This window comes from Podarcis filfolensis (assembly GCF_964270895.1).
Source record: "Podarcis filfolensis genome assembly, chromosome: Z".
Classification (NCBI taxonomy): Eukaryota; Metazoa; Chordata; class Lepidosauria; order Squamata; family Lacertidae; genus Podarcis; species Podarcis filfolensis.
In genome coordinates this window covers 11228020-11242539 of record NC_139617.1, presented here as the reverse complement: position 1 = coordinate 11242539, position 14520 = coordinate 11228020, and the positions used below count along the sequence as shown (strand labels likewise).

The 14520-nt window shown below is 47.9% G+C and overlaps 2 long non-coding RNA genes across 2 annotated transcripts in view; one reads left to right on the top strand and one right to left on the bottom strand.

Annotated features, from left to right (window-relative positions):
• LOC310754188 overlaps positions 1–13989 on the top strand; it is a 258587-nt gene extending 244598 nt beyond the window's left edge. The window contains exon 2 of the long non-coding RNA XR_014543671.1: positions 13918–13989. This is a non-coding gene — a long non-coding RNA (uncharacterized lncRNA). The remainder of the gene's footprint in view (positions 1–13917) is intronic.
• Positions 2974–4255, bottom strand: LOC310754184. The gene is made up of 2 exons (XR_014543666.1): positions 4121–4255; positions 2974–3531 (listed from the first exon to the last, which is right to left on the bottom strand). It is a non-coding gene; the product is annotated as an uncharacterized lncRNA (long non-coding RNA).
• Positions 13990–14520: the final 531 nt, after the last annotated feature.

Genomic DNA, 14520 nt, shown 5'->3' with positions numbered 1-14520 from the left:
CAGGCATGTCCAAAGTCCATTTTGGGGGCCTAATCCAGCCCACCGGTCAGTTTAATCCAGCCCCTGTGGCAGTTTATTTCCTGGGGTAAAATCCTAAAAAAACAAACCCTCAACAAATTCAACCCTAAAAAAAGGTTAACCTCTTGGGTTGGCTGTTTCGGCGGCCCTCACGGCCCTTCACTTCATCAAATCTGGCCCTCTTTGAAAAAAGATTGGACAGGGTTACAGTCAAAGAGTTCAAGAGAAGCAGAGAAGCGGGTGCTGGGTGTCTGGAGTTTCATTCTCTCCCATGCTGCAGTGTGTGTGTGACTACTGGATCACATACTCTGTGTGTTGACATTCCATTCTTTGGAAGCGAGGGAACAGAAGGAACTGTGCGCCACTTCCGTCTTCTTTGTTCTGTGTTCTGTTCTGCTGTTCTCTCTCGGAGGGCCCACCCCCCATGGTGCTTCCGTTGGAAAAGGGGTGTGGTTTAAGCAGCCCGGTTGCCCCACCCTTTCCCATTGTGCCCTGTCCCTTTCCCTGCAAGGGTTCGGGTGAGTGCAAAATGCCAACTATAAATGCATGCAGAAAGACAAACGTATTTTACCACCCTACTTCCCATGTGAATCACAACACTATACAACACAATACAATAAAAAATACCTTTATTGGCATTTCAAGTTAAGACCTTCCAAAATGGCTTGAGATACAAAGTCTTTCTTCTTTCTGTTTCCTGTTTCCAAGAGATTTGAATTGGGAGATCCTTTCGATTCTTCATTAATAAGAGGCAGTGGGGTGAGGGAGGTCACGGCCACATCCACACCATTTAACGTGCTATGAAGCCGCTTTAAACACTCACGGCTTAAACAACCCCCAAAGACTCTGGGAGCTATAGTTGAAAAAGGGTGCCAAGAGTTGTTAGGGGAGTCCCTGTTCCCTGCCAAGAAGGGAACCCTACCTCTACCCCTACCCCCACCCCTACCCCTCACGCTAACCCTAACTCTAGCCCTAACGCTAACCCTTAAGCCTTAACTAGAGCTACAATTCCCAGAGTTCCCTGGCAAGAAGGGAACCCTAACCCTGCCCCCTAACTAGAGCTACAATTCCCAGAGTTCCCTGGCAGAAAGGGAACCCTAACCCTGCCCCCTAACTAGAGCTACAATTCCCAGAGTTCCCTGGCAAAAAGGGAACCCTAACCCTGCCCCCTAACTAGAGCTACAATTCCCAGAGTTCCCTGGCAAAAAGGGAACCCTAACCCTAACCCTGCCCCCTAACTAGAGCTACATTCCCAGAGTTCCCTGCCAAGGGAACCCCAACCCTACCCCTGCCCCTGACGCTAACCCTAACTCTAACCCTTAACCCTTAACTAGAGCTACAATTCCCAGAGTTCCCTGGCAAGAAGGGAACCCTACCCCTACCCCTACCCTACCCCTAATCCTACCCCTAATCCTAATCCTAATACCATATTTTTCGCCCCATAGGATGCTCCATCCCATAGGACGCACCCTTTATTTCCCCCCCATAACCAGGTCAGGGAAACCAAACCAGGGCGGGGAACAGCAGTATGGCGGCGCTGCGCCTCCCCGCTGTCCCCCGAGCTTGTGGGGCTGGCCGATGTCTGCCCGAAGCGTGGGGCACTCTGCTTCAGCGTGCCCCGCGCTCCGTGCAGCAGGCTACTATCTGCAGCCTAGGGAGCCCTGCGGGAACTCCCGCAGGGTTCCCCAGGCTGCGGATATCTGCCCGGCGCAAGGGGAGCTCTGCTTCAGGGCTCCCGCGTGCCGGACGGCAGGCTGCTATCTGCAGCCTAGGGAGCCCTGCGGGAACTCCCGCGGGCTCTCCAGACTTGCTGATAGCTTCCTGAAGCCTGGAGAGCGAGAGGGGTCAGTGCACACCGACCCCTCTCGCTCTCCAAGCTTCAGCGAAAGCCTGTAATCGCCCAATAGGACGCACACAGATTTCCCCTTCCTTTTTGGAGGGGAAAAAGTGTGTCCTATAGGGCGAAAAAGATGGTACTTAACCACCGTAACAAGTCTCCGTCCCCTTAACCACCTACAGTTCCCAGAATCCCTGAGGGGAAGCCATGCCTGTTTAAAGTGACTTCATAGCAGTTCCAGTGGTGCACCTAATGTGGCCTAATGTTCCCTCCCTCATTTTCTTCTCTCTCCCCACTGCCCCATCACTTGCAATGCAGCAGATGTCTGCCTGCAGTCTCCCTTCAAAGCTCCTTCTCTCAAGTATGGCCAATGCCTTGTCCATTCCTCACTGCCAGTATTTCACGTTCACTTCTCCGATGTAAATAGGGATGTCCTGCGGTTCTCTTGATGACTTTTAAGACGGGACTTGGGGGAAACCTCACCGGCTCCAGACATCCCTGTAAGGCAAAGGCAAACAGGTGAGTGGAATGGCCAACACCCAACAGCGTCCCCCCAAATTCCTCCTCTGTTTGGCTGCCTGTTAACAAACAAGGCTTCCAAACCAGTTTGCACCCATCTCAGCCAGCGTAGCCTCGCAACATCCACTAGCCTGAATGCAAATTCTTCCGACAACCATCCACCAGCTGCAACCTCATCAAGTCCATTGCCAGACATCAACCAGCTTCAGAGCTGAGTGTCAGTCACCTTCAAGTAGCGATCCCACCAGCAAGTAATCTTTGTACTTGCCTTCTCCTTGCTCCACAGCATCCCAGCACCGGGTGATTGCCTCCTTCCGCTTGCCAGCTTGCCGCCACGGGGAAGGAGACCACTTGGGCTGAGTGCCACCGAGCTGCCCATTTCCGCTATCCAGCTTGCCACCACGGGGCAGGAGACCACCAGGGCCATAGCATCCCAGCACCGGGCAATTTCCTCCTTCCACTTGCCAGCTTGCCGCCACGGGACAGGAGACCACCTGGGCTGAGTGCCACCGAGCTGCCCATTTCTCTCTGGGGAAAGTTAAGACCTTCCAAAATGGCTTGAGATACAAAGTCTTTCTTCTTTCTGTTTCCTGTTTCCAAGAGATTTGAATTGGGAGATCCTTTCGATTCTTCATTAATAAGAGGCAGTGGGGTGAGGGAGGCCACGGCCACATCCACACCATTTAACGTGCTATGAAGCCGCTTTAAACACTCATGGCTTAAACACCCCCAAAGACTCTGGGAGCTATAGTTGGAAAAGGGTGCCAAGAGTTGTTAGGGGAGTCCCTGTTCCCTGCCAAGAAGGGAACCCTACCTCTACCCCTACCCCCACCCCTACCCCTCACGCTAACCCTAACTCTAGCCCTAACGCTAACCCTTAAGCCTTAACTAGAGCTACAATTCCCAGAGTTCCCTGGCAAGAAGGGAACCCTAACCCTGCCCCCTAACTAGAGCTACAATTCCCAGAGTTCCCTGGCAAAAAGGGAACCCTAACCCTAACCCTGCCCGCTAACTAGAGCTACAATTCCCAGAGTTCCCTGGCAAAAAGGGAACCCTAACCCTAACCCTGCCCCCTAACTAGAGCTACATTCCCAGAGTTCCCTGCCAAGGGAACCCCAACCCTACCCCTGCCCCTGACGCTAACCCTAACTCTAACCCTTAACCCTTAACTAGAGCTACAATTCCCAGAGTTCCCTGGCAAGAAGGGAACCCTACCCCTACCCTACCCCTACCCTACCCCTAATCCTACCCCTAATCCTAATCCTAATACCATATTTTTCGTCCCATAGGACGCTCCATCCCATAGGTCGCACCTACTTTTTTGGGGGGGAAATAAAGGAAATTTTTTTTCCTTTTTTCCCCCCCCAAAACCAGGTCAGGGAAACCAAACCAGGGCGGGGAACAGCGGTATGGCGGCGCTGCGTCTCCCCGCTGTCCCCCGAGCTTGTAGGGCTGGCCGATGTCTGCCCGAAGCGTGGGGCGCTCTGCTTCAGCGCGCCCCGCGCTCTGTGCAGCAGGCTGCTATCCGCAGCCTAGGGAGCCCTGCGGGAACTCCCGCGGGCTCCCCAGGCTTGCTGATAGCTTCCTGAAGCCTGGAGAGCGAGAGGGGTCAGTGCACACCGACCCCTCTCGCTCTCCAAGCTTCAGCGAAAGCCTGTAATCGCCCAATAGGACGCACACAGATTTCCCCTTCCTTTTTGGAGGGGAAAAAGTGTGTCCTATAGGGCGAAAAAGACGGTACTTAACCACCGTAACAAGTCTCCGTCCCCTTAACCACCTACAGTTCCCAGAATCCCAGAGGGGAAGCCATGCCTGTTTAAAGTGACTTCATAGCAGTTCCAGTGGTGCACCTAATGTGGCCTAATGTTCCCTCCCTCATTTTCTTCTCTCTGCCCACTGCCCCATCACTTGCAATGCAGCAGATGTCTGCCTGCAGTCTCCCTTCAAAGCTCCTTCTCTCAAGTATGGCCAAGGCCTTGTCCACTCCTCACTGCCAGTATTTCACGTTCACTTCTCCGATGTAAATAGGGATGTCCTGCGGTTCTCTTGATGACTTTTAAGACGGGACTTGGGGGAAACCTCACCGGCTCCAGACATCCCTGTAAGGCAAAGGCAAACAGGTGAGTGGGATGGCCAACACCCGACAGCGTCCCCCCAAATTCCTCCTCTGTTTGGCTGCCTGTTAACAAACAAGGCTTCCAAACCAGTCTGCACCCATCTCAGCCAGCGTAGCCTCGCAACATCCACTAGCCTGAATGCAAATTCTTCCGACAACCATCCACCAGCTGCAACCTCATCAGGTCCATTGCCAGACATCAACCAGCTTCAGAGCTGAGTGTCAGTCACCTTCAAGTAGCGATCCCACCAGCAAGTAATCTTTGTACTTGCCTTCTCCTTGCTCCACAGCATGCCAGCACCGGGTGATTGCCTCCTTCCGCTTGTCAGCTTGCCACCACGGGACAGGAGACCACCAGGGCCACAGCATCCCAGCACCGGGCAATTGCCTCCTTCCGCTTGCCAGCTTGCCGCCACGGGACAGGAGACCACCTGGGCTGAGTGCCACCGAGCTGCCCATTTCTCTCTGGGGAGGGCAACTGCTGAGGCTTGCACCTTGGCCCACATTTATACCCGCTCAGCAGCCAAATGTTTTTGTCACATCACAATCAACCCACGGACAATGGCAGCAGCTGGGGAGGCATCACCATCACTCCCTCAGCCCTCACAATGGTGAGCACAGCTCAGCAGCCAAAACACACACACACACACAAGTTGTGCCAATATCTGTGAAGGCCACACCGGAAACCCAAAGGGGCAGGAGGGGGACATTTTTCAGCCCAGTGGCTACATTTCCCTCCACACAACACTAGTCCAATACACAAATGAACAGAGCAATGAAAGCAAGCCTTATCTTTGCACAGGAAGCTGTTCAAGGAATGACATGCAGAGAGAAAGTTAGCATCTCAGGAAAAAAACACTTTTTCATCAGTCAGTCAATCAATCAATCAATCAATCAATCAATCATTTATTGTATTTGACTAAAACCCATTATAAATCCAGTTACAAAAGCACCAAACCCAATGACGCAAACTATGGCTCCCAGATTCTTGGGGGGGGGGGGAGCCAGGTGGATGCCATGTGAACTCAGCGATGTGTCAAGTGATGGCTACATACTACCTCCAGGTTCAGAGGCGGCATATTTCTGTATATCAGTTCCTGAGAATCACGAGGGCTGTTGTGGTCAGATTCTGCTTTCAGTTTTTGCAAAGGCATCTGTGAGAATGGGATGCTGAACCTGGGCCACTGGCCTGATCCAGGCAGCTGTCTTATTTTACAAAGGAAGACTTCCAAGAGAATACTTTTAATGTAGCACTCCAAGAAATGCTGCAAGTTTCAGAAAGTCAAATAATGCATTCCAAAATCAGAAATTTTGAAACCATTTCAGGCCTGTGTCATTTTACTTTCCCCCTGCATCTCTTATCTGAACTATGTACTTGCAGTTTCTTTGAGTATGTTTTTTTCCAATTTATTTTTATTTGGTAGCCATTTCTCCCTTTCTGAGGAAGGAACAAAAACCTTCGTAGTTCTCAGTGTCCCTGACTTAAGAGTCTGACTCCTCTGCCCTGCCTACCAAGCGCTCACTGGCTGGTGTGTCTTTCTACTGTAGGGAGATCAGAAGAGGACCGCTACATTGGTGCTATATGGTCCCGGTGGAGAGAGCTGCCTGTGGTGCCAAGTAATTAAAAATAAGAATAAATGACTGAAACAATATCCTTGTGTCTGAATAGCAAGCTTGTGGCTGCTTAGGCTTCTGCCAATGTACATGAGTGCAACAGTGCTTCAAGGCTCTCTCTTGGAAGTCCCAGGAAATAAACTGCCACAGGGGCCGGATTAAACTGACCTGTGTAAAAACTACAAGCTTATCATAGTTCGCGTTCACCACATACAACTGGAAGAGGGAAGCACAGCTCTTAGCATGACAAGCATTATCTCCCTCTTGGACTACTGCCATGCGATCTACATGGGGCTACCTTTGAATGTGACTCGGAAACCACAACTAATCCAGAATGCGACAGCTGGACTGGTGACTGGGAGTGGCCACCGGGACCATATAGCACCAGTTCTAAAGGCTCCCAGTACGTTTCCGAGCACAACTCAAAGTGTTGGTGCTGACCTTTAAAGCCCTAAAAGGCCTAAGCCCAGTATACCTGAAGGGGCGTCTCCACCCCTATTGTTCAGCCCGGACACTGAAGTCCAGTGCCGAGGGCCTTCTGGCGGTTCTCTCACTGCAAGAAGCCAAGTTACAGGGAACCAGGCAGAGGGCCTTCTTGGTAGTGGCGCCCACCCTGTGGAACCCCCCCCCCCCCCGGTCAGATGTCAATGAGATAAAGAAGTACAGAACTTTTAGAAGATACATGAAGGCAGCCTGTTTCAGGAAGTTTTTTATGTTTGACATTATTTTATATATTTTGCTGGAAGCCACCCATAGTAGATGGGGATAAGTAATAAATATTGTTATTATTTAACTAAGAGAAAAGCTATGAACTAAGTGCACGAAAAAGATGTAGCATGTGCACCATTTCATGTTTTACTGGAAAACTTAAGGTCACTGTTAGCTGGTAGGCTTGGCCTTGGGAGGAAATCCCCCCTTGAATCTGACTTAGGACTTCAGCACTGAGACTACAATGTCATCATAATTTCACCATGGCAACCAGCTGCTTCATTTCCACTTATCTGAAAGGCAGGTCATTGAGTATTTATTTATTTATTTTATTTATTTATTTTTGTATATAATATTTATTAAGTTTTCCATTTTAATAATCCAAAAAGAACCACATTAAAACATATCAGATTACAAAACAACCAAAAAAACCCAAATATAAATGCCAAATTATATATCTTTGGGTGGCTTCCCAAGCTCTGAATTTCATGGAGTTCTAATAATCTAATATCACATTGCATTTCTTAATTAGTCAATAAACCATTCCGATTTTAATCCTTCACTTAATTTTCATTTATTTTTACAACCACTGGTCTGTTCAAACTTTCGTCTTCATAGTTCTGTGTGAAATATTTTCCTCCCTGTTGTTCACATTCCAGCAGTTCCATTTTCAACAGGAGCCATAATACCCCACAGTCCCAGACAAAAAGACACCATTAGCTCCAGGCAGCCATCCAGAATTCCCCTCCCTAGTCTCGCACCATCTCCCAATATGCTGGTAAAAAGGTAAAGGGACCCCTGACCATTAGATCCAGTCATGGCCGACTGGGGTTGCGGTGTTCATCTCGCTTTATTGGCCGAGGGAGCCGGCATACAGCTTCCGGGTCATGTGGCCAGCATGACTAAGCCGCTTCTGGCGAACCAGAGCAGCGCACGGAAACGGTGTTTACCTTCCCGCTGGAGCGGTACCTATTTATCTACTTGCACTTTGACGTGCTTTCGAACTGCTAGGTTGGCAGGAGCAAGGACCGAGCACCGGGAGCAAGCCCTGTCGCGGGAATTCAAAATGCTGTTACCTCTGCAAAAACAAAGTAGCTCCAGTCCATAATTTTTTCCTTCCTTCCACTGAGGAGATAGCAGCAGTGTTCTTTCAAACCCACTTGCGTATTTCAAACTGTTACCTTTCGGGGGAGGTTTACCAGGTAAAACTGCAAATACATATATATCAAAGGAGAATAAAAAAGGCTCACCTCCCCCTGGGGCTATACAATTAATCCATCAATTAATTCAGCGAGTGGGTCAGTCCTTTGTACTGTTGTTTCTGCTCCTCGGTGATCTTTAGTTTCATTTTCTACACACAGAGGTATTTTAACTGCATCATAAAAGAAAAGGTAAAGGACCCCTGACAGTTAAGTCCATTCACAGATGACTCGGGGGTTGCGGTGCTCATCTCGCTTCACAGGCTGAGGGAGCTGGCATTTATCTGCAGGCAGTTTTTCTGGGTCATGTGGCCAGCATGATTAAGCCACTTCTGGTGCAAATGAACACTGAAACTAGAGCAGTGCACAGAAACACCATTTACCTTCCCGCTGAAGCGATACCTATTTATCTACTTGCACTTTTTGGCATGCTTTCGAACTGCTAGGTTGGCAGGAGCTAGGACCAAGCAACGGGAGCTCACCCCGTCGTGGGGATTTGAACCGCCAACCTTCTGATCGGCAAGCCCTAGGCTCTGTGGTTTAGACCACAGTGCCACCTGCATCATAGTCCACTATTAATCTCGGGCAGATATCCAAAACTCTGTCTTGGCCTTCTTCCAGCTGTTAATGAGATGATGCCTCCACACTGAAATGATAGCTCCATCAGGGATTCCTTTCATCTTTCCTTTAATAATCACTGCCAGAATCATAGTCAAAATTTCACACAGTCCATTTCGTAATTAAGATAGCATCCACTTAAGCATTTCAAGCCATTGTGTTTTGGTCCCGACAAAAGTCTTTCGCCAGATCAAATCCTTCTCAGTGGCTGATTAAATTAGCAAGTTATTTTATCTCCACTGGTTCAGAGCATGCCTGTTATTTAACTCCAAATTTTTATCTTAAAAAACAGGTGTCCTTTGTTCATGGCACCGGCTTTGGAGAGTTGTCACAACCATGCGGCTTACACCCAGCACCCCCTGCCCCCTCTTCCTTCTGGATGGGCAGAAGGTATTGGACGATCTGTGGGTGGAGTGCCCCCCCAACCCTGGGAGGGTTGAGAGGATAATTACTCCCATATTATCCTCAATTACCAGCACGGAAGAGCTCCAGTCTAATTGGCACAGCCGATTGTCATGGCAGACAAACAGAAAGTGCGAGGTCATTATTTAAACATTGAAGCCCAAACAAAGTTTTTGTTTTCCTTTAGGTCTCAGTCGTTTGGTGAAAGAACATTTTGTGAAAGCCTAGAATAATCATAATCATAATATTTATATCCCACCCATCTGAAGTGCTCTGTTTTAGGTTTTTATTTCAGTGGACTCAAGCAAGGCTTAATTCTTCTCTGGATTGCATTGAAAGCTTTTGAACACACAGAACAAGCCCTTAAACCTTTTAATAGCTCAAGCTGTACCCAAACGGTGACATTATGCAAGACCAAACACCTCTTTTTCATTGTTTATCCTTACTCACATACACCTGCCCCCCCCCCGAAAATTAGCTGCTGGGACTGAGAGCAAGACACAAGGAAGTTTTTTCAGAGCTGAACTGCAAGAAACTTACTAAGTGCCTAGGAGCCCTAAACAGGCAGATAATATTACGATTCTTCTGCCTCGCATACACAGAAATTATACCCCTTTGCTTCAATGGAAGGAAAGGATCTCTAATCATTCAGCTTTAATGGGCTTAAAAGACATTTTTCAGGAAGAATCACGAGTCAATGGCAGAATCAGGGATCTATCATGCTTATTCAGTCAGAGTTTAGAAGATTGAACTGAAGAGGAGAGTGAAGAATTATAGAAGGGACCCGAGGGTCATCTAGCCCAACCCCAAAATGCTGTGATCACATACCCCGGGCCTTCCAAAGCTGAAGCTTATTATTCTTCCCACCAAATGGCCATTATTATTATTATTATTATTATTATTATTATTTGCCCTTCATCCATAGACGTTAGGGATGGGGCTGGTGGAAGTTGGAGTCCCAACAATCTCTGCTGGACACCAGGCTTCCCATCCCTGGCCTTTAGGATAACCAGCATCATAACCCTAGTTAAGTATTTCATACCATACCTTGTATTGGTCATTGGGTCCCAGCTTGTTCCAAGGCTCTGGGTTGCTCTTTTTGTCCCAGCCAGGCAGAGAAACGTGACAAGAGGCAGACAGCAAGGAGTACATCTTTGTAAGAAAAGCATACACCAAATCATGTTTTGCAACAGAGCTTGTTGGGACCTAATAAAACCTAAAGCTTGAAATCTCAACACTGTTTTCTTTATGTGGCACAAGAATTTCCTGACATGGGCAGCTGCATGAACTCAATGTTAAGGCAGACTTGAAATAATTTATCATAAATATTTGTGGCTTGTAGCCGTATGCCACTGCCTAAAAAATAAAAAAGCTATGTATGAAGCACAGATACAAAGACACAATGCAGCTTTGCCTGATGTGAAATCCTCAGTTAAAAATAAGCACGCTCATGTTCTATTTTTCTGAAATGCATTTACTAGAGAGCAGGGAAACCATATTTCAGGTGTAGCTTGGGTTGGAAAATAGCAGGATTTGCATAGTTTTGCTGATCTTCAGCATAAAGAGAATTTATTGGGGTACATGCCCATCTTTTATGTTGCAGGAGAAGGAAGGAGAGAGCCTTGCAGCACTGTTGCACCCATGCCTACTTGGAAGTAAGTCCTACTGAATTCAGTGGGACTTCCTCCCATGTAGGTGGGATTGTAGCCTTTGCCATTTTTGGAGAGAGCTGCCTGTGGTGCCAAGTAATTAAAAATAAGAATAAATGACTAAAACAATATCCTTGTGTCTGAATAGCAAGCTCGTGGCTGCTTAGGCTTCTGCCAATGTAGCGGTCCTCTTCTGATCTCCCTACAGTGAAAGGCACACCAGCCAGTGAGCGCTTGGTTGGCAGGGCAGAGGAGTCAGACTCTTAAGTCAGGGACACTGAGAACTACGAATGTTTTTGTTCCTTCCTCAGAAAGGGAGAAATGGCTACCAAATAAAAATAAATTGGAAAAAAACATACTCAAAGAAACTGCAAGTACAAACAGACCAGTGGTTGTAAAAATAAATGAAAATTAAGTGAAGGATTAAAATCGGAATGGTTTATTGACTAATTAAGAAATGCAATGTGATATTAGATTATTAGAACTCCATGAAATTCAGAGCTTGGGAAGCCACCCAAAGATATATAATTTGGCATTTATATTTGGTTTTTTTGGTTGTTTTGTAATCTGATATGTTTTAATGTGGTTCTTTTTGGATTATTAAAATGGAAAACTTAATAAATATTATATACAAAAATAAATAAATAAAATAAATAAATAAATACTCAATGACCTGCCTTTCAGATAAGTGGAAATGAAGCAGCTGGTTGCCATGGTGAAATTATGATGACATTGTAGTCTCAGTGCTGAAGTCCTAAGTCAGATTCAAGGGGGGATTTCCTCCCAAGGCCAAGCCTACCAGCTAACAGTGACCTAAAGTTTTCCAGTAAGACATGAAATGGTGCACATGCTACATCTTTTTCGTGCACTTAGTTCATAGCTTTTCTCTTAGTTAAATAATAACAATATTTATTACTTATCCCCATCTACTATGGGTGGCTTCCAGCAAAATATATAAAATAATGTCAAACATAAAAAACTTCCTGAAACAGGCTGCCTTCATGTATCTTCTAAAAGTTCTGTACTTCTTTATCTCATTGACATCTGACCGGGGGGGGGGGGGGGGTTCCACAGGGTGGGCGCCACTACCAAGAAGGCCCTCTGCCTGGTTCCCTGTAACTTGGCTTCTTGCAGTGAGAGAACCGCCAGAAGGCCCTCGGCACTGGACTTCAGTGTCCGGGCTGAACAATAGGGGTGGAGACGCCCCTTCAGGTATACTGGGCTTAGGCCTTTTAGGGCTTTAAAGGTCAGCACCAACACTTTGAGTTGTGCTCGGAAACGTACTGGGAGCCTTTAGAACTGGTGCTATATGGTCCCGGTGGCCACTCCCAGTCACCAGTCCAGCTGTCGCATTCTGGATTAGTTGTGGTTTCCGAGTCACAGTCAAAGGCAGCCCCATGTAGATCGCATGGCAGTAGTCCAAGAGGGAGATAATGCTTGTCATGCTAAGAGCTGTGCTTCCCTCTTCCAGTTGTATGTGGTGAACGCGAACTATGATAAGCTTGTAGTTTTTACACAGGTCAGTTTAATCCGGCCCCTGTGGCAGTTTATTTCCTGGGACTTCCAAGAGAGAGCCTTGAAGCACTGTTGCACTCATGTACATTGGCAGAAGCCTAAGCAGCCACAAGCTTGCTATTCAGACACAAGGATATTGTTTCAGTCATTTATTCTTATTTTTAATTACTTGGCACCACAGGCAGCTCTCTCCACCGGGACCATATAGCACCAATGTAGCGGTCCTCTTCTGATCTCCCTACAGTAGAAAGACACACCAGCCAGTGAGCGCTTGGTAGGCAGGGCAGAGGAGTCAGACTCTTAAGTCAGGGACACTGAGAACTACGAAGGTTTTTGTTCCTTCCTCAGAAAGGGAGAAATGGCTACCAAATAAAAATAAATTGGAAAAAAACATACTCAAAGAAACTGCAAGTACATAGTTCAGATAAGAGATGCAGGGGGAAAGTAAAATGACACAGGCCTGAAATGGTTTCAAAATTTCTGATTTTGGAATGCATTATTTGACTTTCTGAAACTTGCAGCATTTCTTGGAGTGCTACATTAAAAGTATTCTCTTGGAAGTCTTCCTTTGTAACATAAGAAAGCTGCCTGGATCAGGCCAGTGGCCCAGGTTCAGCATCCCATTCTCACAGATGCCTTTGCAAAAAACTGAAAGCAGAATCTGACCACAACAGCCCTCGTGATTCTCAGGAACTGATATACAGAAATATGCCGCCTCTGAACCTGGAGGTAGTATGTAGCCATCACTTGACACATCGCTGAGTTCACATGGCATCCACCTGGCTCCCCCCCCCCCAAGAATCTGGGAGCCATAGTTTGGGTCATTGGGTTTGGTGCTTTTGTAACTGGATTTATAATGGGTTTTAGTCAAATACAATAAATGATTGATTGATTGATTGATTGATTGATTGACTGACTGATGAAAAAGTGTTTTTTTCCTGAGATGCTAACTTTCTCTCTGCATGTCATTCCTTGAACAGCTTCCTGTGCAAAGATAAGGCTTGCTTTCATTGCTCTGTTCATTTGTGTATTGGACTAGTGTTGTGTGGAGGGAAATGTAGCCACTGGGCTGAAAAATGTCCCCCTCCTGCCCCTTTGGGTTTCCGGTGTGGCCTTCACAGATATTGGCACAACTTGTGTGTGTGTGTGTGTTTTGGCTGCTGAGCTGTGCTCACCATTGTGAGGGCTGAGGGAGTGATGGTGATGCCTCCCCAGCTGCTGCCATTGTCCGTGGGTTGATTGTGATGTGACAAAAACATTTGGCTGCTGAGCGGGTATAAATGTGGGCCAAGGTGCAAGCCTCAGCAGTTGCCCTCCCCAGAGAGAAATGGGCAGCTCGGTGGCACTCAGCCCAGGTGGTCTCCTGCCCCGTGGTGGCAAGCTGGCAAGCGGAAGGAGGCAATCACCCGGTGCTGGCATGCTGTGGAGCAAGGAGAAGGCAAGTACAAAGATTACTTGCTGGTGGGATCGCTACTTGAAGGTGACTGACACTCAGCTCTGAAGCTGGTTGATGTCTGGCAGTGGATGAGGTTGCAGCTGGTGGATGGTTGTCGGAAGAATTTGCATTCAGGCTAGTGGATGTTGCGAGGCTACGCTGGCTGAGATGGGTGCAAACTGGATTGGAAGCCTTGCTTGTTAACAGGCAGCCAAACAGAGGAGGAATCTGGGGGGACGCTGTCGGGTGTTGGCCATCCCACTCACCTGTTTGCCTTTGCCTTACAGGGATGTCTGGAGCCGGTGAGGTTTTCCCCAAGTCCCGTCTTAAAAGTCATCAAGAGAACCGAAGGACATCCCTATTTACATCGGAGAAGTGAACGTGAAATACTGGCAGTGAGGAATGGACAAGGTCTTGGCCATACTTGAGAGAAGGAGCTTTGAAGGGAGACTGCAGGCAGACATCTGCTGCATTGCAAGTGATGGGGCAGTGGGGAGAGAGAAAAAAATGAGGGAGGGAACATTAGGCCACATTAGGTGCACCACTGGAACTGCTATGAAGTCACTTTAAACAGGCATGGCTTCCCCTCAGGGATTCTGGGAACTGTAGGTGGTTAAGGGGACGGAGACTTGTTACGGTGGTTAAGTACCGTCTTTTTCGCCCTATAGGACACACTTTTTCCCCTCCAAAAAGGAAGGGGAAATCTGTGTGCGTCCTATTGGGCGATTACAGGCTTTCGCTGAAGCTTGGAGAGCGAAAGGGGTCGGTGTGCACTGACCCCTCTCGCTCTCCAGGCTTCAGGAAGCTATCAGCAAGCCTGGGGAGCCCGCGGGAGTTCCCGCAGGGCTCCCTAGGCTGCAGATAGCAGCCTGCCGTCCGGCACGCGGGAG